Consider the following 24,443-nt stretch of genomic DNA (forward strand, 5'->3'; position numbering starts at 1 on the left):
ATATTGCATTGGGCAAATCTACCGCAAAAGACCTCTTTAAAATGTTACAAAGCAAAGATATTTCTTGGAGAACTAAGATGCCTCTGATCCAAGTCATAGTCATTTCAGTTGCTTCAGTTGAATTTGAAAGTTGGATAATAAAAAAGGAAGAAAGCATGTTCAAAATGTTGTGTCGGTGAAGAATATAGACTATATTGTGGGCTGCCAAAAATGATGACCCAATCAGTCTTAGCAGAAATACAACTAGAATGCTGCTCAGAAGTGAGGGTGGCTAGATTTGACTTGTTTACAGGTCAGCAGGCATGACAAGTCACTAGACAGGTATGGTAGCAGACAGTGAAAAAGATGAAACCCTCAAAGAGATGGATTAACCTTGTTGATCTTACAGGAAGTATAAGCAAGCCAGAAACTCACAGGAAAACAATAGGAGCCAGTCCCTTTCCTTCCTCCAGCCTCGAGGGCTCCCTCTAGCGCCTTCTAGAGGCTAGAAGGAGCATCTGGCAAAGCAAAAATGGTATTTGTGGCCTCAGTCTCAGATCTAGTAAAAATGGAATGCAGAATGATGCAAAACTGAGTGGAGAAGGGTGGGCTTGAAGCTGGGAGACAATAATGTCATGAAAAACTTTTTTAGGAAGTAGATTTCTACATGCCAAGGTGGAAGTGTTGAGAACTTGTTCCTTTTTCTTCCATATTTCTCATTCTAAGCTAAGAAATTATCCAAAATATAATGGGATTTGGACTCATAATCAGGATTGGCCCAATGACAATGTATGTTTTTTCTTCTTTTAATGGAGTTTCAAGAATGATACAAGGCCAACCATGACCCAGTATAAACTAGTACATTTTCCATATTTGAGGAAACTGACTTAGAATGCTTTTTTTTTTTTTTTTTTTTGTCAAGTGATGATGATAATAACTCCCATCCATTTCAGTAAAAAAACACGTGAGTCACCAAAAATTGGGAAACATAACCTCAGGATAATAAGTTCTTAATTAAATTCTTTTGCTTTTCAAAAAGCATCCACCATTGAAGCATAAAATACTGAGGGAGGGGAAAGAAAACCCCTAACATGCTTAGTTTTGCATGGACTTCACAATAAAGCAATGGTAATAATCATTAGTATTTATTGAGTGCCTGCTATGAACTGGAATGATGAGGAAGATTTGATATTAACCTCCCCTTATGCAAGTTGCCCAGGTGGGTCCCCTTACTATCGCCCTTTCACATGAAAGAAAATGAGAAAGAGAGAGTTGCATTCCTCTGGTTACAAAACTAAGTGGCAGATCTTCGGATAACAATGTCTGGCTGGGCTATCTGACTTCTCTGGAATTCCCTTCACACATCTCTTCCTTGCTAAAGTACCACTGGCTTTATCATTTGGCTCTTCCCGCTCCATCAAAGCCTTCAAGGTAGACACCAGTTGCTGTCAAGTTGCTTCTGATTTATAGTGACCCCACCACATGTGCCAGAGAAGAATTGTGTTGCCTTGAGCTTTCCATGGTAGATTTTTGGGAAGAAATCTCCAGGCCTTTCTTCTGAGGTGTCTCTGGGTGAATTCGAACCTTCAACCTTTTGGTTAGCAGCTGAACACATTAACTATTTCAGCTACCCAGGGACTGTAACAGACTTAACAGTCTTCCTGTCCAGTTCCTATCCCAAACATAAAGAAGCCACTCTCTGGCCTTTTCCCTTCTGGAAAGCCATTTAGCTGGATTCCTTCCCAATCTTGGAAGTCTGCTTACTCCCCTTGTAGCCCTGCAGATTCCTCTACTTCATGAGGGCGAGGAGCTAGGTGGCAGTGCTGTTGTTTTCTCTTTACAAAAGTAAGACATTTTATTGAAGAAAATGTAGAAATGCAAGAAGCCCACGAGTCATTGGTATCAAGGTCCTTTTGTTTTTTTTTAAACTGAGAAAGAATGGAGTTACATACTCTTAACCCTAAGCTTCTGAAGATGACATGGAACAAGAGATAGCATTGCTGATTTCAGATGGGTTTGGACTGAAAGCAGAGAATCCTAGGAAGATGTTTTATTGACTATGCAAAGGAATTCAACTGTGTAGATCATAACAAATTATGGATAACATTTCCAACAATGAAAATTCCAGAACACTTCATTGTGCTCTTGTGCAACCTGCATGTAGACCAAGTGGCTGTCGTTGGACTAGAATAAGGGGACAGTGCAAGGTGTAAAATCAGAAGAGCTGTGGTCGAGTACTTACCCTATAGCCTCACACCAGGTCTCCCAAGAGCAGTGGGGAATTCCCATTCCCACCACAACACACCTGTTTTTAGAATCATGGTGTGGCACTGTAGTGTAAACACTGGACCACAATATCGGTTTGAACTGCAAGGTTGGCAGTTCAAACCCACCAGCTGCTCCTCAGAAACCCTATACAGGGTCACTATGATTTGGAACCAACTTGATGGCATTTAACAACAGCATACCTGTTTTAAAATTATTCTTAAATTTGAAATGTTCTGTGTAGTATTTTGTTGGGAAAAGCATTTCTGTTGCTAAAAGTAAGTTGGAAAACCCTGTGCGTAGATGATCAGAAAACTCACTTTCAGCTCCGATATTTGTTGTTCTAAAATCGTTGCAATATAAAATTTGGGTTGATGGATTTCATGTATGAAGTCTAGGTGGTGGGGATTTTGCTATAAAGCACATACTATGATGTGGTGCTGTAAGATAAGCACTGGATTGTTAACCATATCGTCAGCAGTTCAAACCCACCAGCTGCTCCTCAGAAACCCTAAACAGGGTCACTATGAGTCAGAACTCAACGGCACTAACAACAATAATCATTTAACAAAACAAGGAATTCACACCTTTTGTGTGCTTTTCTTGTATTTGTGTTTTTCAGTCTCTCCAGGAAACTGATTTTCCCCAATACAAAATAAAATAAAATAAATCTCTTGGATAAGTATTTGCTGTGTAGAAAAGAAAACTGAAGTTTTTATTATTACATTTTTTTCCATTTGTCTCTTGATTTATGTATTCATCCTTTCTTTTTCAAATATTTTTTCATTTTTTTAATCATAGCAGTACAAACATATCGTTTTAAACATCACATAATATTAAGTAGCTTGAGCTTTTTCGCAATGGGTTTGCCAGAAGACTGCAGGTGTTGGTGAAAACTGTCGCAAAACTGAATGGGAAAGGAAAAGACCAACACCATTGTTATTGGACATGTTGATCCTGGCAAGTCAACCACTACTGGTCACCTGATCTACAAATGTGGCAGAATCAACAAGAGAACCATCAAAAAAATTGAGAAGGCAGCTGCTGAGCTGGGGAAAGGTTTCTTCAAGTATGCCTGGGTCTTGGATAAACTGAAAACTGAACATGAGAGAGGCATCACCATTGATATCTCCCTGTGGAAATTTGAGATTAGCAAGTCCTATGTGACCGTCACTGATGCTCCAGGACACAGAGACTTTATCAAAAGCCTGATTACAGGAAGCTCACAGGCTGACTGCGCTGTCCTGATTGTTGCTGCTGGGGTTGGAGAATTTGAAGCTGGCGTCTCTAAGAATGGGCAGACCCATGAGCGTGCCCTTTTGGTTTACACACTGGATGTGAAACAGCCAACTGTTGGCATTAATAAAATGGATTCCACTGAGCCACCTACTTAACTGAAAACGTTATGGAAGTCAGCACCTACATTAAGAAAATTGGCTACAACCCTGACACAGTAGCATTTGTGCCAATTTCTGGTTGGAATGGTGACAATATGCTGGAGCCAAGTGCTAACATGCCTTGGTTCAAAGGATGGAAAGTCACCCGTAAGGATGGCAATGCCAGTGCAACCACATTGCTTGAAGCTCTGGATTGCATCCTGCCACCAACTCATCCAACTGACAAACCCATGCGTCTGTCTCTCCAGGATGGTATTGGCATGGTGGTATTGGCATTGTCCCTGTGGGCAGAGTGGAGACTGGTGTTCTCAAACCAGGCATGCTGGTCACCTTTGCTCTGTTCAATGTTACCACTGAAGTAAAATCTGTTGAAATGCACCATGAGGCTTTGCATGAAACTCTGCCTGGGGACAATGTAGCCTTCAATGTAAAGAATGTCTCTGTCAAAGATGTTCGCCGTGGCAATGTGGCTGGTGACAGTAAACATGACCCAGCAATGGAAGCAGCTGGCTTCACTGTACAGGTGATCATCCTGAATCCTCCAGGCCAAATCAGCCCTGGACATGCACCTGTGCTGGATTGTCACGCAGCTCACAGTGCTTGCAAGTTTGCTGAGCTCAAGGAGAAGGTTGATCGCTAGTCTGGTAAGAAGCAGGAAGATGGCCCCAGATTCTTGAAGTTTGGTGATGCTGCCATTATTGACATGGTTGCTGGTGAGTCCATGTGTGTGGAGAGCTTCTTAGACTACCCTCCTCTGGGTGGTATCGCCGTTGGTGACAAGACAGACTGTTGCTGTGAGTGTCATCAAGGCAGGGGACCAAGAGGCTGCTGGAGCTGGCAGTCACCAAGTCTGCTCAGAAAGCTCAGGAGGCTCAATGAATATGACCTTTAACACCTGTCCCTCCAGTCTTAATCAGTGGTGGAAGAACCATCTCAGAACTGTTTGTCTCCATTGGCCATTTAAGTTTAATAGTGAAAGACTGGTTAATGATAAGAATGCATCGTAAAACCTTCCGAAGAAAAGGAATGTCATGTGGACTATCGGTTTGTTTTGTGTGTGGCAGTTTTAAGTTTTTAATCAGTACTTTTTAAATGGAAACAACTTGGCCAGAAATTTGTCACAGAATTTTGAGACCCATTAAAACAAATTTTAATGAGAAAAAAAAAAAAATTAAGTGACTTGAAAAAAAATCCATTCTCTTAATCTCATCTATCCGCATCCTTGTTTCCTGTTCCACCAAGGGAGCCGCTTTCAATTATTTTAATGAAGTTTCAGGGTTGACTTACATGTTGTCATTGGTAGCAGCTGTTGAATCAGCCCTGACACATGGTGTCCTCCTGTACAACTGGGTAAAATGCTGCCTCGTTGTCCTCCACCGTCTCCACAATAGGCTAGGGATGGAACTGTTGAGATCTCTAGGGTTTTATTTGACTGTTTTGTTTTTTTTTCCTAAAGTAGATCACACAATTTTTCTTCCTAGCCCATGTAAGTCTGGAATCACTGATGAAATCTCTTCAACATCAGAGCAACATGACAGATGGGTTGTTGTTGTTAAGTGCCATTGAGTCGGTTCCAAACCACAGTGACTGTATAGGGTTTCCGAAGAGCAGCTGGTGAGCTTGAACCTCCAACCTTGCAGTTCAAACGGCTTTGCAGTCTGGCGTATTAACCCACAGCGCCACCCGAGGACAGATGGTTAGTGGCTGCATAGAAGAGGCATTGGTGGGGAATCAAACCCAGGTCTTCCATGTGTCAGGTGAGAATTCTACCACTGAGCCACCATTGTCTCCATCTGCTTCCAAGTAGTATATACTTTCCCTCCTTGATTTGTAAAATTCTGGCATTATGTATAGACTTCTGTATGACAACTCATGAGTTGAATGGTATCCCCCCCAAATTCACGATCACCTAGAACCTTAGTATGTAACCTTATTTGGAAAGTGTCTATACAGATTTAGGGCTAGGCCTTAAATGCAATGACTGGTGTCTTTACTAAAAAGAAGGCAGGTATAACTGATTGGAATACCTAAAATGGGGCTACAACGTGCCCAGTGAAGGAGGCTTCCTGTGGAGCCTCTGCAATACATAAGACTATAGGTGGAAGCCTGAACCACATCCAGATCTCCAGAGATGGGAATTTTCCACTTGAAAGGACAAGCAGACCAGCCTGGAGTGGCTAGAAGAACAGACGATACTTCTTGAATGAAAGACCTACAGGAAAAATATAAAACAACATAGGCAGATCGACTGTTACTACAAGAACAAGCAACATGCTTGCCCAGAAAACATCAAGGCAAGTGGTCGGGTCCCCTCAGTGCAAACCCCCTTCCAAGACTAAGATTCAATGGGAATACATGCTGTGATTGGTGACCACGCTCGACAACAATAGGGGAAGTGAGGGAAAACCAGCAATGAAGTGGTGAGCTAAGCCCTACAACATTCAATAGACTTTTGTGAACCCGGGGGAAGATCTGGTTGGCCAGCAGTGTGGCAAGACCTGGGGACTCTTGGGCCCAGAGTCAGTGACATAGCCACAGAGGACTAGAGTGGAGAGTGAAGCATCCAGCTGATAAGAAGAGAGGGCATATGCATAAGAACACCCACACTTGCAGATAATACCCACTTATCCTGGCTTCAGTGACTGGATGATCAGAGCTCAATCAGAAGTAAAAAGAAGAGGGGAAGAAAAAAGCATTCTCATACAATTTGATGAACTTGACCTAAACCTATGGAAGCAGTAGCTCTAAAGAGGGAACAAGTCCTAACAGCAAGAATCATTCCCACACCCTCCACACACAGAGTAGACAGGGATGGGCAACTTGGACATTGGCTACCCAAAATGGGGGGTGGGGGGGATACAAAGGCAAGAAGTGACTGGCTTACAAGCTTTTAAGAGGGAGCCTAGATCCAGAGGGCCTGGAGGAAGGTAGAATCTCCAGTGAGTAGTACTCAATCTGTCTAGATGGGGCTGATGCAATGAAATGCAGATGGGTCTCTTGTGATACAATAGTGAATAATTGTTATCAGGACTGATTGTGAGGGTCGGAAATGTAAAGGTAGACATTTTATAGCAAGGAGGGGAGTGATTAACTTTTCAGTCTAGGAGCAGAGGTCCCTAGGACCATCAAGGGAGGAAGAGCAGAGACCGGGACCCTACCCAGAGAAGCAGTGATGCCTGAAATGGAGGCAGAGATGATGACGTGGAGTGATGAAGCAGCTGGAGACTTTAGATCCAGAGAGGGAGAGCAACTGTGTGCTGAAGACCTGGGGGATACGGGAGAAGGATTGCATGGAGGGGATTGTAACCATGGCAATGAGACGATATATGATAGAATGAATGTAACACTAATGTTCTCCCATGTAAACTATTACATAATTCACAATAAAACATTTAAGAAAAAATAAATAAATAAAAAGAAGGCAGGGTACACAAAGGCACACAGATATGAAAGCCATGTGAAGATGGAGGCAGAGAATGTCATTATGTCACCACAGAGCAAGCTAAGACAGAGCCACCAGGAGCTAGGACAGGCAAGGAAAGATCCCTGCCAGAGACTTCAGAGGGGGCATCGCCCTGTTGGCACTTGAGCGCAGACTTCTGGCCTCAAGTATGGGTCACAGTATAGTTCTGTTGTTTCAAGCCACTAAGTGCATAGTAATTTGTACAGTGAGTGGTCTTAGGAAATGAATATAATGAGTATTGTCTTAGCTCAGCACACACCCACCCCAGTTTTCCGTTTCCACAAGTTTTAATAACATGTTTTACTAAAATATTTATATTACTTTGCCCACATACCAATTGTTCTCTGCTAGAACAAGGATGTTGCTGTTGTTAAGTGCTGTCGAGTCAGTTCTGACTCATAATGACCTTGTCCAGGGTTTCCAAGGAGCAGCTGGTGGGTTTGAATTGCTGACCTTCTGGTTTGCAGCACAGTGTTGCTCCTAGAACACCACACCAAGAATCCAGAACAAGGATACTATGGTGATATTTCTTCTTTTGATAATCACCCTTCCATAGTTCACCATCAACCTCTTCCCCTTCTTCCTCATTGGCTTCCTTTTCTAGGTACCAATTGGAATTCTTCCAGACAGTGTAGTAGGCTTGCAACACACTTTCCCTTGTGGTCAAATAGATTTTTTTTCTGTGTGTGGTTTTTGGTTTTCCTGGAGCCCACTGGCTCTGGCCTGGACTGATATGCCAACACATTCCTTTACCACCATTAGCCCCATTATCTCTCCTGGTGTGTTGGACTCCCAGTTTCCTGGATTCTGTGTCTCCTCCTTTTGGGGGAATTTTCTCATGTGATGAAACACATGCTTCACGGCTTCCTGAAAACAAGATAACCCATTGCTGTTGAGTCAATTCCAACTCACAGCGCCATGGAGGACAAAACAGGAATGTCTCATGTGGTTTACTAGGGAGTCTTTATGGAAACAGACATCTTTCTCCCATGGAGTTAGCAGACCCTTCAGTTAGCAGCCAACTGCTTAACCACTGTGCCGCCAGGGCTCCTCAGAGAAGATACTTGGTGGTTAATTTATTGAGATCTTGTACATCCGAAAATGTCTCAATTGTACCCTTACACTTGATTGTAATCATGGCTGTGATGAAAGTAATTTCCCCTCAGAATCTGTAAGATATTTCCCAATGCATTCTACGTCTTAGTGATGTTGCTGAGAAGTCTGATAGATATGCCTTTGCAAGATCTGTTTCAATGTGCGTCACTTTCTTTACTGGAAGCGTTTAGTTTCTTCTCCTTATTACTGGTGACCTGAAATATCATTATGATGATATTTCATCATAATCCTTTGTTATGTTGGATTGTTACTTAGTAGGCAGCCTTTTGAATCTAGCAATCTACCTCCCTCACTTCTAAGAAACCATCTCATAATCTTTAATAATTTCCTTCTGTTTTTTCTAAGGATTATGAAATTCCCACTGTTTATGCTAAATGCTGTTGTATTGTTTCCAACTCATAGCAACCCTGTGTAGGGATTCTGAGGCTGTAAATCTTTGCTGCTGAGGAGAGGGTTGGTGGGCTCATCTTGCTGCTGAGGAGAGGTTGGTGGGCTAACCTTTGGTTAGCTGTCCAGTGCTTATCTAACAGAGTCCCAGTTCTTCCAAAATTCCATTAGGCGGATATTAGTACATATCTTCCAGAGATATATGCAAAATCAAATTTTCCTGATTATTAGAATCGTATTAATGCGCCAGACTGCAAAGCCGTTTGAACTGTAAGGTCGGCAGGTCAATCTCACCAGCTGCTCCTTGGAAACCCTATACAGGGTCGCTATGAGTCAGAATCGACTCGACAGCACTTAACAACAACAACATGTTTGTATGGTGTATTTGTTATGATGAAACCATACTGAGACATTCATATTAATGAAAACTCATTTTATTTAGATGTCCTTGGGTTTTATGCAATGTCCTTTTTCTGCCCGTAGGGTCCTAGCCTGCATCCCAAATTTATTTTCAGATTTTTCTTAGGTTCTTCCTGAATATGACAGCTCCTCAGATTGCCTTTGTGTTTGACAGCCGTGAGTTTATTTAGGAGCACAGGTTAGGTACTTTGTAGAATATCCCTTAACTGGACTTTTTTGGTCATTATTAGACAAAGGTTATGGGTTTGGGGGAAGAAGACCACATAGGCAAAGTGCCATTCTCTTCACTTCACATCAAGAGTGCATGCTATCCACATGACTTTCCATTGTTGATGTGAACCTCAATCACTTGGCTGGGGTAGATCACCTGTCAAGTTTCTCTGTAGTAAATTTCCTCTTTCCCCCCATTCTCTATACCATCCTCTTTGGAAGGAAGTCACTGAGGAAACCCCACAACTAAGAAGTGGGGAGTTAAGCTTTTTAAAAATAATTTTCAGTATTGTTCCACAGTTTTCCCCACTCCATCGAGGACCTTCTAACATGATCCCTTTCAGAGCATTGGTAATGGTATTCAGGTACTGTCCAGTTCTTCTGTCTCCGGGCCATGCAGACTGACGTTCACATGGGCCATTACTCTGTTGACGAATTGTTCCCATTCAAAGTGCCGGCTCTGAAGAAAAGCCCCTGTCCCCTTTCAACATCTGTAGACCCAGCATTCTTGAGCTCTCCATGGTCTTGGTATCAATGTTTCCCTGGATCTAGGAGTTTCACATGTAAGGACCCCAGATCTAAATGACACACTCCACTCCTGGCTCGTATTTCTTGGTGGGAGTTGTTGCTGTTGTTGTTGTTAATTGCTATCCATTCACTTCTGACTCATAGTGACCCTATATAGGGTTTCCAAGGAGTGGTTGGTGAGCTTAAACTGCCGACCTTGTGGTTCAAATGACTTTACAGTCTAGTGCATGAACTCACAGTGCCACACCAGGTGGTAATAGGGCCCTCTTTTTCTGCTCCTTTCTCACCTTTTCTCTTGTAAGATGAAAGGTGTCACATGCCACACCTCTGAGAAATTCCTTTACATCCAATCAGGGTTGTGATGCGATTAAAGATATTATGCTATTCTTACTGTTATTGTTAAGTGCCATTAAGTCATTTCCAACTCATAGTCACTGTACAGGGTTTCCAGGGAGTCACTGGTGGCTTTGAACTGCTGAACTTGTGGTTAGCAGTCTAGGGCTTATCCTATAGCACCATTGTTGTGGTTGTTAAGTGCCATCAAGTAGGTTCTGACTCACAGTGTTTCCAAGGAGCGGCTAGTGAGTTTGAACTGCCAGACTTGTGGTTCAAACTGACCCTGAAGACAGTGCTTATGATACAGCACCACACTTGGACTCCACTTGTTGCTGTTAAGTGCTGTCAAGTTGGTTCTGATCCAAAGCTACTCTGTATAGGATTTCTGAGGAGTGGTTGGTGAGTTTGAACTGCCAACCTCCCTTGACCAGTGCTCATCCTACAGCACCACACCACAAGTCCATTCTTTTTTTTTAAGTTTTTATTGTGAACTGAGTAATAGTTTACATGGGAGATCATTGACTTTGCACCATAATTTTATTGCAATTATTACAATTTCCTCCATGCATAATTCAACAGTATTTGTTTCCATTCACTCTGTTTTGTTTTGTTTTTTGTTTGGGGAGGTGGGGGAGGATATACACAAAAACACTCAGGAATACATAGTAATTTAAACAACCAAAGGACACATTCTGAAAGCCTGCCTCCTGGCTGCCAGCACACAGCCTTTCTCTTTCCATGAGTCTAAAGTCCTCAGCTGCTCCCTCTCTCCATGTCCCCATCTCTGCCTCCATCTCTGGTGTCGCTGCTTCTCTGAATAGGGTCCCACATTCCACTTGTGCTCTTCTCCCTTGATGGTCCTAGAGTCCTTTGTTTGGGGACTGTAAGATTAACTACCCTACCCCCCCCATTTTTGTTACAAAACCTCTACTTTTACAGATGTGACAGTCACAATTAGTGATGATAACAATTACTCATGATTGAATCATAAGAATCTTATCCCTATCTCTTTTCACCAGGCCTGTCTAGACAAGATGATAACTATTCAGTGGGGACTCTATCTTCCCCTACACACACTTAAACTAAACTCCCTCTTGAAAACTTGTAAGCCAGTCACTTCCTGCCTTTATTGGCCCTTCATTTTAGGTAGACAATGTCTAAGTTGGCTGTCCCTATCTACCTTGCATACAGAGGGGATAGGATTGATATTTGATGTGAAGACTCCTTCCTTCTCAGTTGGTATTTTGAGCTACTACATCAATAAGTATAGGTCAAGTTCATAAAATTGTAACGTAAAGTGGGGGGTGGGGTGTGGAGTAGTTAATCTTACATTCCAGGAACAGAGGATCCTAGGACCATCAAGAGAGAAGAGCATAAGTGGAAGGTGGGACTCTATCCAGAGAAGCAGTGACACCAGAGATGAGGACATGGAGAGATAGAGCAGTTGAGGTCTCTAGACTCATGGAAAGAGAGGGTCTGGCTGCTGGTGGCCCGGAGGAAGGCTTGCAATCCCTTTGGCTATTTAAATGATTATATATTTCTGAGTGTTTTTGTGTACATCCAAAAATAAAAACAAAAAACAACCATAGATAATAGAAATAAGTACTGTTGAACGGTGATGCATGGAGGGGGTTGTAATTATTACAATGATACATAAAGCGATAGGATGCATGCAAAACTGATGTTCTCCCATGTAAACCATCACTCAATGCATAATAAAAGCTTTTTACAAGAATTTCTCCATGAGAATAGGTTGCTTTATTAGAAACATGATTACATGCTGTTGTTAAGTGCTGTCAAGTTGATTTTGACTCATAGTAACTTTGTCTAGGGTTTCTGAGGAGCTGCTAGTGGGTTTGAACCACCAACCTTTCAGTTCAAGGCGAACTTGCAGTCCCAATGCTGTATCCTACAGTGCCACACCTGGACTCCACAATTACAGGGGAATGTCCATATTTATTTCAGGTTTTGCATTTTTAAATGTCTAGTTATGTCCTAAAGAATGCTGGTGGCTCAGTAGTTAAGCACTCAGATGGTAGTCAAAAGGTTGGTGGTTTAAACTTACCAACAACTCTGTGGGGGAAAGTTGTGGTGGTCTGCTTCTGTAAAGGCTGGAAGCTCTATGGGGCCGTTCAACTCTGTCATGTAGAGTTGCTAGGAGTTGGACTGTATGGAAACAGGTTATATCCTAGTAGATGTAATATTCAGCAGTTCAAAACCAACCCAAAACATTTGGAGGTAATCTATCAAACCAAACCCACTGTCATAGTATGTGGGCAACTCTGTTTTAATCTTTGTAGCTTCCAATCGTTGCACAGCATTCAAGACCCCTGGAGAAGGAGAGCTATTTCGGCTGTCCCTGAAGTAGGGATGTTGACATTGCTACCAGAGAAATTCTTGTAAGTTAAAACATTTTGTTCTGTTTTGTAAATAACGAATTCCTAGCTATGGAAATATACAATGCTACTATTTTAGTCTGAGTTTTGTCTTTAAAATTTTCTTGTAATATGGAACTTGGGGAGGAAGCAAGATACACCTTTTAAAAGAACTCATCATTACGATCTCATCTCTGGCAGGTATGCCAGCTAAACATTTGGCTATTTCATAGTCTCAAATTCAGGGATTATTTACACCTACATATGAAAGTTAAGGAGGCTTGCTGGTGATGTATGATAAGTGTTGAACTGCTAGCCACTAGGTCAGTGGTTCAAAACCACTGCTCCATGGGAGAAAGATGAGGCTGTCTGCTACTGTGGAAATCTACAGTCTTAGAAACCCTATGTTATTGTTGTTGTTTTGTTAAGTGCCGTTTATTTGGATCTGACTCATAGTGACCCTGTATAGTGTTTCCAAGGAGCAGCTGGTGAGTTTGAACCTCCAATCTTGCAGTTCAACCTGAACTTGCAGTCAAGTACTTATGCTACAGTTCCACCCAATGGTAGCTATAAGTCAGCATTGAGTAGATGGCCATGAGTGAGTTCAAAAATAGAAAAAGGACCGCTGCTACTGCCGTTCTGTTCTCCATTTGTTGAGTTTCTTCTACATACCAGATGCTAGTTTCATCCTGAAAGATAACTATTAGTATACTCAACTCACAGAAAAGGAAATTGAGGCACAGAGAAGTTCATTGACTAGCTCAAGGTCACAGAGCTAGATAAATGTGAAGTCAGAATTCTAGTCCAAGTCTGTCCAGGCTTCTTCTCTCCAAACCTTCTCCATTTCTAGATGTGTGGTATTTTTAAAGGGGTCTGTTAACATTATGAATGTTTTGTATCATTTTCAGTTCAAGATCACCTTTTTTTATTCATTCAGCCCATGCGAAGTCTTGCTATCCTGGCTTCCAAGGAGCTCTCTGGCTATACGTCTTCCAAGACAGATTTGTTTGTCTTTGGAAGTGCATAGTACTTTTGATATTTTCTCCAACACCATAATTCAAATACATCAATTCTTCCATAGTCTTCCTTATGCGTTGTCTAACTTTCACATGTATATGAGAAAATTGAAAATATCATGGCTTGGGACAGGTTCACCTCAGTACTCAAACTGATCTCTTTGATCTTTAATGTATTCCGTAGATTTTCCTAATGTAATACTTTGAGTTTTTGACTGCTCATTCCAGGAGTGATGACTGTGAATCCAAGCAAAATGAGGTCTCTGACAACTTCAGTCTTTTCTCTGTTTTCATGATGTTATTCATTGGTCCAGTTGTGAGGATTTTTACTTTATTTATATTGAGATGCAATTCTTACTGAATGCTGGAGTCTTCTTTGCTTCCAGCAAGTGAGGTTTGTATCAGCTGTATATTGCAAGTATTAATGAGTCTTCCTCCAATCTTGATGCCACATTCTTCTTTATATAATCCAGTTTCTTAGATTAATTGTTCAGCTTACAGATTGAGTAAATTTGGTGAAAGGATACAGCCCTAGAACACACCTTTCCTGATATCAAACCACTCAGTATCCCCTTGTTCTGTTCTAACAAGTGTCTCTTGGGGCACGCACAGGTTTCTCATGAGCACAATTAGGCATTCTGGAATACCCATCTTTCGCAATATTATCCATAGCTTGTCATGATCCACGCAGCCAAAAGACTTTGCACAGTTAATAAAACACAAGTAAACATCTTTCTGGTATTCTTTGCTTTCAGTCATGATCCATCTGATGTCAACAACAATGTCTATAGTCTCACAACCTCTTCTGAATCTAGTTTGACTTTTGGCAGTTCCCTGCCAATGTACTGTAGCAACCACTTTTAAATTATCTTAAGCAAAATTTTACTTGCATGGGATATAATGTTGTTTGATGGTTTCCATATTCCATTGGGTCATCTCTCTTTGAAATGGGCACAAATATGGATATCTTCCAATTATTTGGCCAGGTAAACTATCTTCTAAGTTTCTTGACATAGATGAGTTGGTGCCCCCAGTGCAGTGCTGCATCAGCTTGCTGAAACATTTCCATTTGTATTCTATCAATGCCTAGAGCCTTGTTGTTGTTTTTTTGCCAATGCCTTCAGTGCAGCTTGAATGTCTTCCTTCATTACCATCAGTTCTTAATCATATGCTACCTCTTGAAATGGTTGAACATCAACCATTTCTTTTTGGTACAGTGCCTCTGTGTATTCCTTCCACCTCCTTTTGATGTTTTCTGTAACATTTGATATTTTGTCCATTGTTGTTGTTATTATTAAGTATTGTCAAGTCATTTCTGGCTCATAGTTACCCTTTATAAGGTTTCTGAGGAGTGGACAGTGGGTTTGAACCACTGACCTTGTGGTTAGCAGTCTAATGCTTACCCTACAGCACCACACAATAGGATCCTTTAATATTTCAAGTCAAGGCTTGAATTTTTCTTCAGTTCTTTCAGCTTGAAAAATGCTGAGGTATTCCTCTCTTTTGATTTTCTAACCGCAGGTCTTTGCACATTTCATTATAATACTTTATTTTGTCTTCTCAAGCTGCCCTTTACATTTTTTTTGTTCAGGTCTTTTACGTCCTCATTTCATCCATTAGCTTTAGCTTCTCTGCACTCAAGGGCAGGTTTCAGAGTCTCTTTTATATCCATTTTTTTTTCTTTATTTCCTGTCTTTTTAATGACTTTTCGCTAGCTTCATGTATAACGTTCTTGATGTCATTCACAACTCTTCTTGTCTTTGGTCTTTATTGTCTAATGTATCAAATCTATTCTTGAGATGATCTCTACATTCAGATGGGATATATCCAAGATCATATTTTAGCTCTTGTGGACTTGTTTTCATTTTCTTCAGCTTTAGCCTGAAGTTGCATGTGAACAATTGATGGTCTGTTCCACAACTTGCACCTAGACTTGTTTTAACTTTTGATATTGAGCCTCTCTACTGTCTCTCCTCATAGATGTAGTCAGTTTGATTCCTGAATATTCCATCTGGTGAGGTCCATGTGCTTAATCGCCTTTTATATTGTTTTAAAAAGGTACTTGCTATGAATAAGTCATTGGTCTTGTAAAATTCTGTCATGTGATTTCTAACATCATTTCTATCACCAAGGCCATATTTTCCAACTACTGACCCTTTTGCTCTTTCCAAGTTTTGCATTCCAAAACTATCAGTGTACCTTGATTGCATGTTTGATCAATTTCAGATAAAGAATTTGGTAAAATTCTTCAATTTTATCATCACTGGTTTTAGTGGTTGGTGTGTAAATCTGAATAATAGTGGTATTAACTGGTCTTTCTTGTAAGCACATGGATATTAGCTTTGAACAGTCAGCACTGTACTTCAAGATAGATCTTGAAGTGTTCTTTTTGATGATGAATGTGATGGCATTCTGCTTCAATTTGATGTTCCCAGTATAGTAAATCATATGATTGTCTATTTCAAAATGGTCAATACCAGTCCATTTCAGCTCACTAATGCCTAGGATATCAGTCTTTGTGCATGCCACTTAATTTTTTACAATTTCCGATTTTCCTAGCTTCATACTTTGTACATTCCATGTTCTAAGTATTAATGGATGTCTGCAGATGTTTCTTCTCATTTAGAGTTATGCAAAGATTTATAGCTTTGGAAACCCTATACAGGGGGGCTCTGAATCAGGATGGACCTGATGGCATGCAAGAAAAACAACAGGATAATTACATCAGATCACAGGAGGGAGGCTAATTACATAATCATGAGAATTACAGTCTAGCTAAGTTGGCACATATTTTAGGAACACAATTCAATCCATCAATGGGTAAAGAAAACACCTAATTCCAGAAGATAAGAAAAATACACAAATGGTGATTACTCTACTGTGAATGAAGTTAGGTACAAGTCAGAACATTAATCTAGCAGCCATAGATATATCCTGGAAGACAAAAATGTATCCAAATGATCCCAAAACTCATGGATGACCACACACAATTCCTCTGAAAGAGAAATGGCAAGTTCATAAGAATCGGAAGGTCAAAGAGCTGAGTAGAAACAAACTGACATGTTTTATTGGAGCCAGTAAAAATTTGAATTTAATAACTAGGAAGGTACTTACTTCTCTGAGTAGTCAATCATTTGAGATCAAAGAGGCAGCATTTGTCTAAGAACAAAGTCTAAAATGGTTAGGAAACAAAGAGGACTGGAAACAGGAAGCCCAGGGAGGAAGTGGGAGGAGTGATGTTGCATTGTGGGGAAAGCAATCAATGACATGAAACAAAATGTGTATGGATTGTTGAATGGAAAACTGATCTGCTCTGTGCACCTTTGTTCAATTCACATCAAAAGTTAATAAGAAATTATTTTAAAAATTGGTATTAGTTATAATTGTTACTTTCATGTTGAACATTGCTCCTTGAACTTGAATTGATTTCTTGAAATCTCATCATTTCAGCTCCAGAGAAATATAAAGCTGCTCCTACTCGCTGGAAGCAAGTTGGTCTTCTACTGGGAGATACACATTAGTTTAGAAGTCATCAATTATCCACTAACTGTGACTTCATGGGAGCTAGCTATCTTGTATGGAGAAGGAATTGGGCAATAGGAAGACAGAAAGACAGTAGTAAGTCTAACTTTTTAAACCAAGAGACCTTTAGGACTGGCTATCTCTACCTAAAAGGGACTTGTTATCCTGGTGGTGCTGTAGGGTATGCACTGGATTGCTAACCATAAAGGTGGTAGTCCAAACCCCCGAATTAGTCTGTGAGAGAAAGATAAGGATTTCTGCTTCTGTAAAGTTTTACAACCTCAAAAACTCTATATAGTATCACTTTGTGTCGGAATCGACTCAATGGTAGTGGGGTTTTGTTGTTGTTGTTGCTGTTGTTATTCAAACTTGACATCCAAATAATGATTTCTCTCTTGTTTTTATAATTACAGCTTCATATAGGTATGATTCAAATGTCACAAAATTTACCCTTTTAAGGTGTTCAACTTAGTGGGTTTTAGTAAATTCACTAAGAATGGGGAGTAATTATTACCTACTTCCAAGACATTTTTATCACCTCCAAAGAAAACCTCATATTCATTAGTAATTATACCCTATTCATCCCTCTTTCCAGTCTCAAACCTGCTTTTTGTCTTTATGGATTGTCTGTTACTCACATGTCATAAAAAGGAATCATTGGCCTTTTGAATCTGACTTCTTTCACTTAGTAAAATGCTTTCAAGGAGCCCTTTTGCATTCATTCTCTGGGCAGAGCATTCTCCAACCACCTGCCCCAACTCCCCACCCCATGTTCCTGCTCTGTATGTAAATATCTATGACCTCTGTTCTAATTATCCATGTCAACTCTTGAGTCTTCTCAGCCACTACCCAATAGCTGTACTTCTGACTGTATCCATCCTAGGCCCTGAACTACTTACAGGACTGTTATTGTTGTTAACTACCATCTGTGGTTGCTACCTAAACCAAACCAAATCCACTGACATCTTGTTGATTCTGACACATAGTGACCTCTTTCCTGCAGAGTTGGTGGGTTTTGAACTTCTGACCTTGGTGATTAACAGTCCAGTGCTTATCTGACAGCACCATCAGGGTTCCATTCTGTTGTTGTTAGCTGCCGTCAAGTTGATCCCTGACTCATGGTGGCTCCAAAAACAACAGAAGGAAATGCTACCTCATCCTGCGCCGTCCCAATGACTGGGGATAGAATAGACTGTTGGGATCTGTAGAGTTTTTACTGACTGATTATCAGAAGCAGATCCCTAGGCCTTCCTTCCTAGTTGGCCTTGGTCTGCTGAAACCTGTTCACATTGTTGTAACACTCAGGCCTCCAATGGTAGGCCAGTGGTGACAGTGCACTGATCGTGAACCTATCTCTCCAGCACAGAAGGTCAGAATTCTATGTTGGAAAATTCCACACATCTCAGTGCCCTTAGAAACTGCACTGGAATGTGACTATCTGCTGCTTCCAAGAAACAAAGTAGGTATATACAAAGATCTCTCTTTGGCAGATTTTATTATCTTGCAACACAACTTTTCCAAGCAAACACTAGATTTCATCTCTGAGTGTATTACTGTAATTCATGTATCCCTGCTCAGTGATGTTACTAGGGTAGGAGTCAACCTCTATATCTCCACCTCCATGAATCATTAGAATCCTTAATAATGCCTATTATCAATTGTAATCATAGACTAATATATGGTAAATATCATTGTAAATTGTTTAAATGTAGTATTTATTGGGTTATAACATTATTGTTATTCTGTCTATATCTCTATGCTGAGCAAATAATTCGAGATGATGAATTATATGAAGATGAACATGGTATCATGATTGGAGAAAGACTCATTAACCTGTGACATGCAACCTTGGTGCTGAAAGTGAAGAGGATTTAAGATACTGACTGATGAAGATCAAAGAACACAGCCTTCAGTGAGGATTGCACCTCAATGTCAAGAAGACAACATCCCTCACAACTGGACCAATAAGTAACATCATGATAAATGGAGAAAAGACTGAAGTTATCCAAGACTTCACTTTGCTTGGGTCCACAATCAACACTCATGGAGGCAGCAGGTAAAAATCACACAATGAGGAGGCAGCAAGATGGCAGACTAGGCAGAAAGGCTGTAAGGACCTTCTACAACAAAGATACAGAAAACCAAATGAGACAGATATAGATGACAGTCCTGGAATCCTGAACTTCAGAAGAAGGGTCAGGGAACCAGATTGAATACTTATTAGGAGAGAAAGATGAACAGATTTGGCAAAAAAAAAAAGAGACAGATTGGTAACCAACCAGATGTGACTTTGTAAGTAGTTTCAAAGAAAAGAAAACATATTAGCATTGCAGAAACTGACTGGTGACTCATGGAGATGAAATGTGATTTTTTTCTTCTCCACACTCCCCTGGTGAGCAGATGCAAGACTGGCCCCACCTTCATACTCTCCCAGGGAAGTGTCCACTCTTCCAGCATTCAAAGCCACGTGGAGGTGACTAGTACGGTTTTGAGCCCCATTGAAAGAGAGGGTATCTAGCCATGTTAACCTCATTTGGTTGTTCTGGTGGAAATCTGCAGAGCCAGCCCTGGAGTAGCCCTCACTAGGAGAAACAGCTGAACAGATGTGTGTGTGTGTGTGTGGTTGTGGAGTGGGGTAAATAAAGAAGTTCTGTGCTGGCCATCCAGGTGCAGTGTGGTCACCTTGAACTTTTGTGGGTGACTTAGAAAGCAAGAGGGTGATAGGTAGTGCAGAGGCATTCCACTTATTGATGGAAAGATGCAAATTTTTTTTTCTTCTTGTACCCTACATTACTCTGGTGACAAAAATTGTGGCCAGCCCTCACCTGTGTGCATTCTCAGGGATGCTCCTGCCCTCCAGGTGATCTGAACTTCATCAAAAGGAGTGGGAAGCTAGCAGCACCAACCTGGCACCTGGGATCAGGTGTAGCTTGCTCTAGACCTGCAGAGCTGGTTCTGGCAGGACCTCTTACCCTTGGCTACCCTCTGGGACAGAACTACTCTGATCCCCCAGCTGCTTTGGGGTCTGCATGAACTACATCTGGATTGGATGCCCACACACTACCTAGCCCTATAGGAACTCTCTCCAGGGTTGAGAATGCTGCTTTCTCATTCCTTGCCCACCCATGATATAAGGTGTTTGGCTGGCAAGATACTCCAGAATTTTCTCCTCTCTGGGTCTGTACCTGCCCTGTTTTTTTTCCTTTCATTAGTTTTGTTTATTTATTCTTCCTTCCTTCCTTTCATTTCTTCTTGTTTTTTTGTTTTCTGCTTCTCTTTCACAGCTGCTACTTCATTCTTCTGTCCTTCTTCTTCGTTTTTTTTTTTTTTGTCTCTTTCATTTTCTTTATTATGCTCCAGTCTCTTTCCCTTTTACTCATTCCTCTTGCTAATTGTATTTAGTATTTTTCTTTCTTTCTTTTTATTTTCTCACTTTTATTTATCTCTTTAAAAAATATTTTTTCCTTTTCCTCTTTATTAGCTATTGCCTGCTTTCTTTTTTCTTTACTATTTTCTGTTTTCACTGTTGTTTGTTTATTTGCTTTTGTACTGTCTTGTGTGTTTTCTCTTCTTGCCTCACCTGACAGGAGACAGCAATCGTGCCCATACCACACCCTCTACAGCTCCACCCATTTGGCAAGAGCCAATACCAGTTTCTATACATCCGATCAATGACAATATCAGCGAAATCCATTCTGAACTAATCTGCACGAACAGCAAATAGGGCACATCACACAAGCGCAAACCCTAGTCACACCAATCAGGAGGCAGTTGGTGAATGCATAAGAATACACCAACATACAATCATCATTTTGATACAAATACAACAACACCCCAGCGTCTTGAAAGCAGCAGACCATTTCTATTCACTTGAACAAATAAGACAGAATGGCTCAAACAAGTGACAAAGAAGCAGAGCTAGAAAATGTTTTTAGGGAAAAAGACATCGGAACTACCTGAAAAATAATTCAAGAGAATGATGTTTGGGTACTTCCAAATGACTGACAGAATGGCTGAGGAAAACAAGGAAGAATTCAGGAAAACACTACAGGAATAATAAAACAAAATAGGTAAAGGATTGGAGACAATACAAAACCTACAAATAGATAGTCAGATTAATGCTAAGTTTTCAGAATTGGAGAATACATTGATAGTGCAAAGGAATATATTTGCATCGATGGAAGCTTGACTTAGTGATTTTGAAGATAAATCTCTCAATACTAGTAGGCTAGAAGAACAATCAGAAAAAAGAATTTTAAAAATCTGAAGAAAGTCTAAGACTCATGTGCAACAACATGAAGAGGAATAACTTACAGATGACTGGAATTCCAGAACAAGAAGAAACAAACAAAAACACAGGAAAGGGAGTCAAAGAGCTGTTGGGAGAAAATTTCCCCAACATGAAAGATGAGAAGCTAAGCATTCAAGAAGCTGAAAAACCTCAAACAGGATTAACCTCAAAAGAAAGTCAACAAGAGAAATAATAATCGAACTCTCCAAAATCAAAGACAAGGGAATCCTGAGAACAGCTTGGGAAAAATGAAAATATGAAAAAATGAAAAGAAGAACCAATAAGATTAAGCTCTGATTTCTCAGCCGAAGTCATGCAGACAAAAAGGCAACAGGAAGACATAGACAAAACTCTGAAAGAAAAATTTTGCCAACAAAGAACCATACATCAATCAAAATTGTCCCTCAAATACAATGTTGAAATTAGAACATTTCCAGATTAGCAGAAATTAAAGAAATCTGCAATTACCAGGTCATAAAATACTAAAGGGAGTTACTTGGACTGAAACCAACACAAGCAGACAACAACCTGAGAATGACACACATGGCAACACTACCTAGATATAGAAGTATTCCAAGTAAAGCAACGTACAAGACTGAAATTAGAGAATCAGGGTATCAATTTACAGTGAAGACAACTACAAAAGAAAAAGAAGGAAAAGTATAGATACTTCAAAATGACAAGTAAGTCAAGTAGATGTCAAGATAAGATAGACTGTTTTAAACTGGGAAAAAAATGAATCAATTACAGGGTAACCTCAAAGAAAATTAATATACCTTCACATTAAATCAAGAAAAGGTACACCATGAAGATTTAGTAAACATTAAAACAATAGAAATAAAGAAATTGACAATAAAATGTACATCTGGTCATCTTGGCATCTAACCTACCCATAATTACACTGAACGTTAATGGATTGAATGCACCAATCAAGAGACAAAATGGATAAGAAAAAAGGGTCCTTCAATATGCTGTCTACAAGAGACACACTTTACACACACAGAAACAGACTAAAAATCAAAGAATGGAAAATGTGTCAAACTAATGGCAACCATAAATAAACAGGAGTAGAAATAATAATTTGGGATAAATTAGACTTTAAAACAAAACCAACATAAAAGATAAAGACATTATCTCATGTTTACAGGGTCAGTTGAATAAGAGGACATAACTGCAATAAATATCTATGTTCCCAGTTGTTATTGTTGTTGCTGAGTGGCAATGAGTCAGTTCCAACTCACAGTGACCCTGTATAGGGTTTCCAAGGAGTAACTGGTGAGTTTGAACCACTGACTTTGTGGTTCAAACAAGCCTTGTGGTCAAGTGCAGGATATTTTAATACACTGCTTGTGATGAAGGACAGAACAAATAGAAAGAAACTCAATAAAGACACAGAAGAACTAAACAACACAATGAAGCCATTTGACTGCATAGATTTAGACAGAATACTCAACCCAACAATAACACAATACACATTCTTTTCCAGTGCACAGGGAACATTCTCCAGAATAGGCTATATGTTGGGCCATAAAGCAAGGTTCAATAAATTTAAAAACATCAAAATACTACAAAGCATTTTTTTAGATCACAGTACTATAAATATAAAACTAGAAATCAACAACAGGAAGATCAAGAAAATAAATCAAATGCATGGGAACTGAATAGCAGCCTGATTAAAAGCTACTGATTGATAGGACAAATAAAAAATGAAATTTAAAAAATCCTTGAATCAAATGAGAAGAAAAACACAACATGCCAAAATCTTTGGGACACAGCAGAAGGAGTGTTTACAGGACAATTTATTCAATAAAGGCACACGTCCAATAAGAAAACAGAATGGAAATCAGTATATTGAAACATTTCCAACAGTTAGAAAAACAGTAACAAAGTACATGTACAGTTACCAGAAGAAAATAATAAAGATTAGAGCAGATATAAATGAATTAGGGAACTGAAAAGCAATGGAAAGTATCCACAAGAAGTTGGTTCTCTGAAAGAATTTATAAAATTAAGAAATCTAACAAAAAGAAAAAAAGAAGAAGCAGGTAACATGTATAAGAAATAAGAACCATGGGAAATAAAAGGGATAACAACAGAATACCATGAAGTATTATATTCCAACACATTTGAAAATCTATAAGCAATGTATAAATTTTTAGAAAAATCAAACCTACCTAGACTAACACAGAATGAATTAGAAAATTTGAACAGACCTATAACAAAAGAAGAAATTTTCAGGTCATTTAAAACTTTCTAGAAAAAAAAAAAGGAAAGTCTAGGCCCAGATGACTTTACTAGTGAATTCTACCAAACATTCAGAGACGAGCAAACACCAATTTTACTCAAACTGTTCCAGAACACAGGAAAGAATAGAAACTTACTGAACACATTTTATGAAGCAAAATCAGGCAAAGACATCACTATAAAAGAAAATTTTAAACCAATATCCTTCATGAACATAGATGCAAAAACTCTCAACAACATATTAAAAATACATATCATGACCAATTGGGATTCATACCACGGATGCAAGGATGATTCAATATTAGAAAAGCATTCAAAGTAATCCACTGCATAAATAAAATAAAGGAAAAGAACCACATAATCATATTGATTGATGCAGAAAAAACATCTGACAAAATCCAACATCCATTCCTGATAAAAACACTTAACACAGTAGGAGCTGAAGGGAAATTCCTCAACATATTTAAGAGTATATACATAAAACCAACAGTCAACATCACTCTCAACAGAAAAAGAAACAAAGCATTCCCTTTATGAACAGTAACCAGACAAAGATGCCCTTTATTACCACTCCTATTCAATACTGGGAGTTCTGGTGTGGTGCTGTAGACTAAGCACTGCTAACCACAAGACTGGTGGTACAAACCCATCAGTTACTCCTTGGAAACCTTATATAGGGTTGCGATGAATTGGAACCAACTCAACGATACTTAACAACAGCAATTCAATATTGTGTTGGAAGAAAGAGAAATGAAAGTCATCCAAATTAGCAAAGAAGAAGTGAAACTCTCTCTGTTTCAGATGATCTGATGCTATACATAGAAAACTCCAAAGATTCAACAAGAAAATTACTGGAACTCATTGAAAGATTCAGCAAAGTGTCAGAGTATAAGA

The 24,443-nt window shown here is 39.8% G+C and overlaps 1 pseudogene; it reads left to right on the plus strand.

Annotated features, from left to right (window-relative positions):
* The first annotated feature begins 3,155 nt into the window (after positions 1–3,155).
* On the plus strand, positions 3,156–4,520 carry LOC102810603 (annotated as a pseudogene).
* The last annotated feature ends 19,923 nt before the right edge of the window (positions 4,521–24,443 follow it).

This window comes from Chrysochloris asiatica, unplaced genomic scaffold (assembly GCF_000296735.1).
Source record: "Chrysochloris asiatica unplaced genomic scaffold, ChrAsi1.0 scaffold00056, whole genome shotgun sequence".
In the NCBI taxonomy this organism is placed as follows: Eukaryota; Metazoa; Chordata; class Mammalia; order Afrosoricida; family Chrysochloridae; genus Chrysochloris; species Chrysochloris asiatica.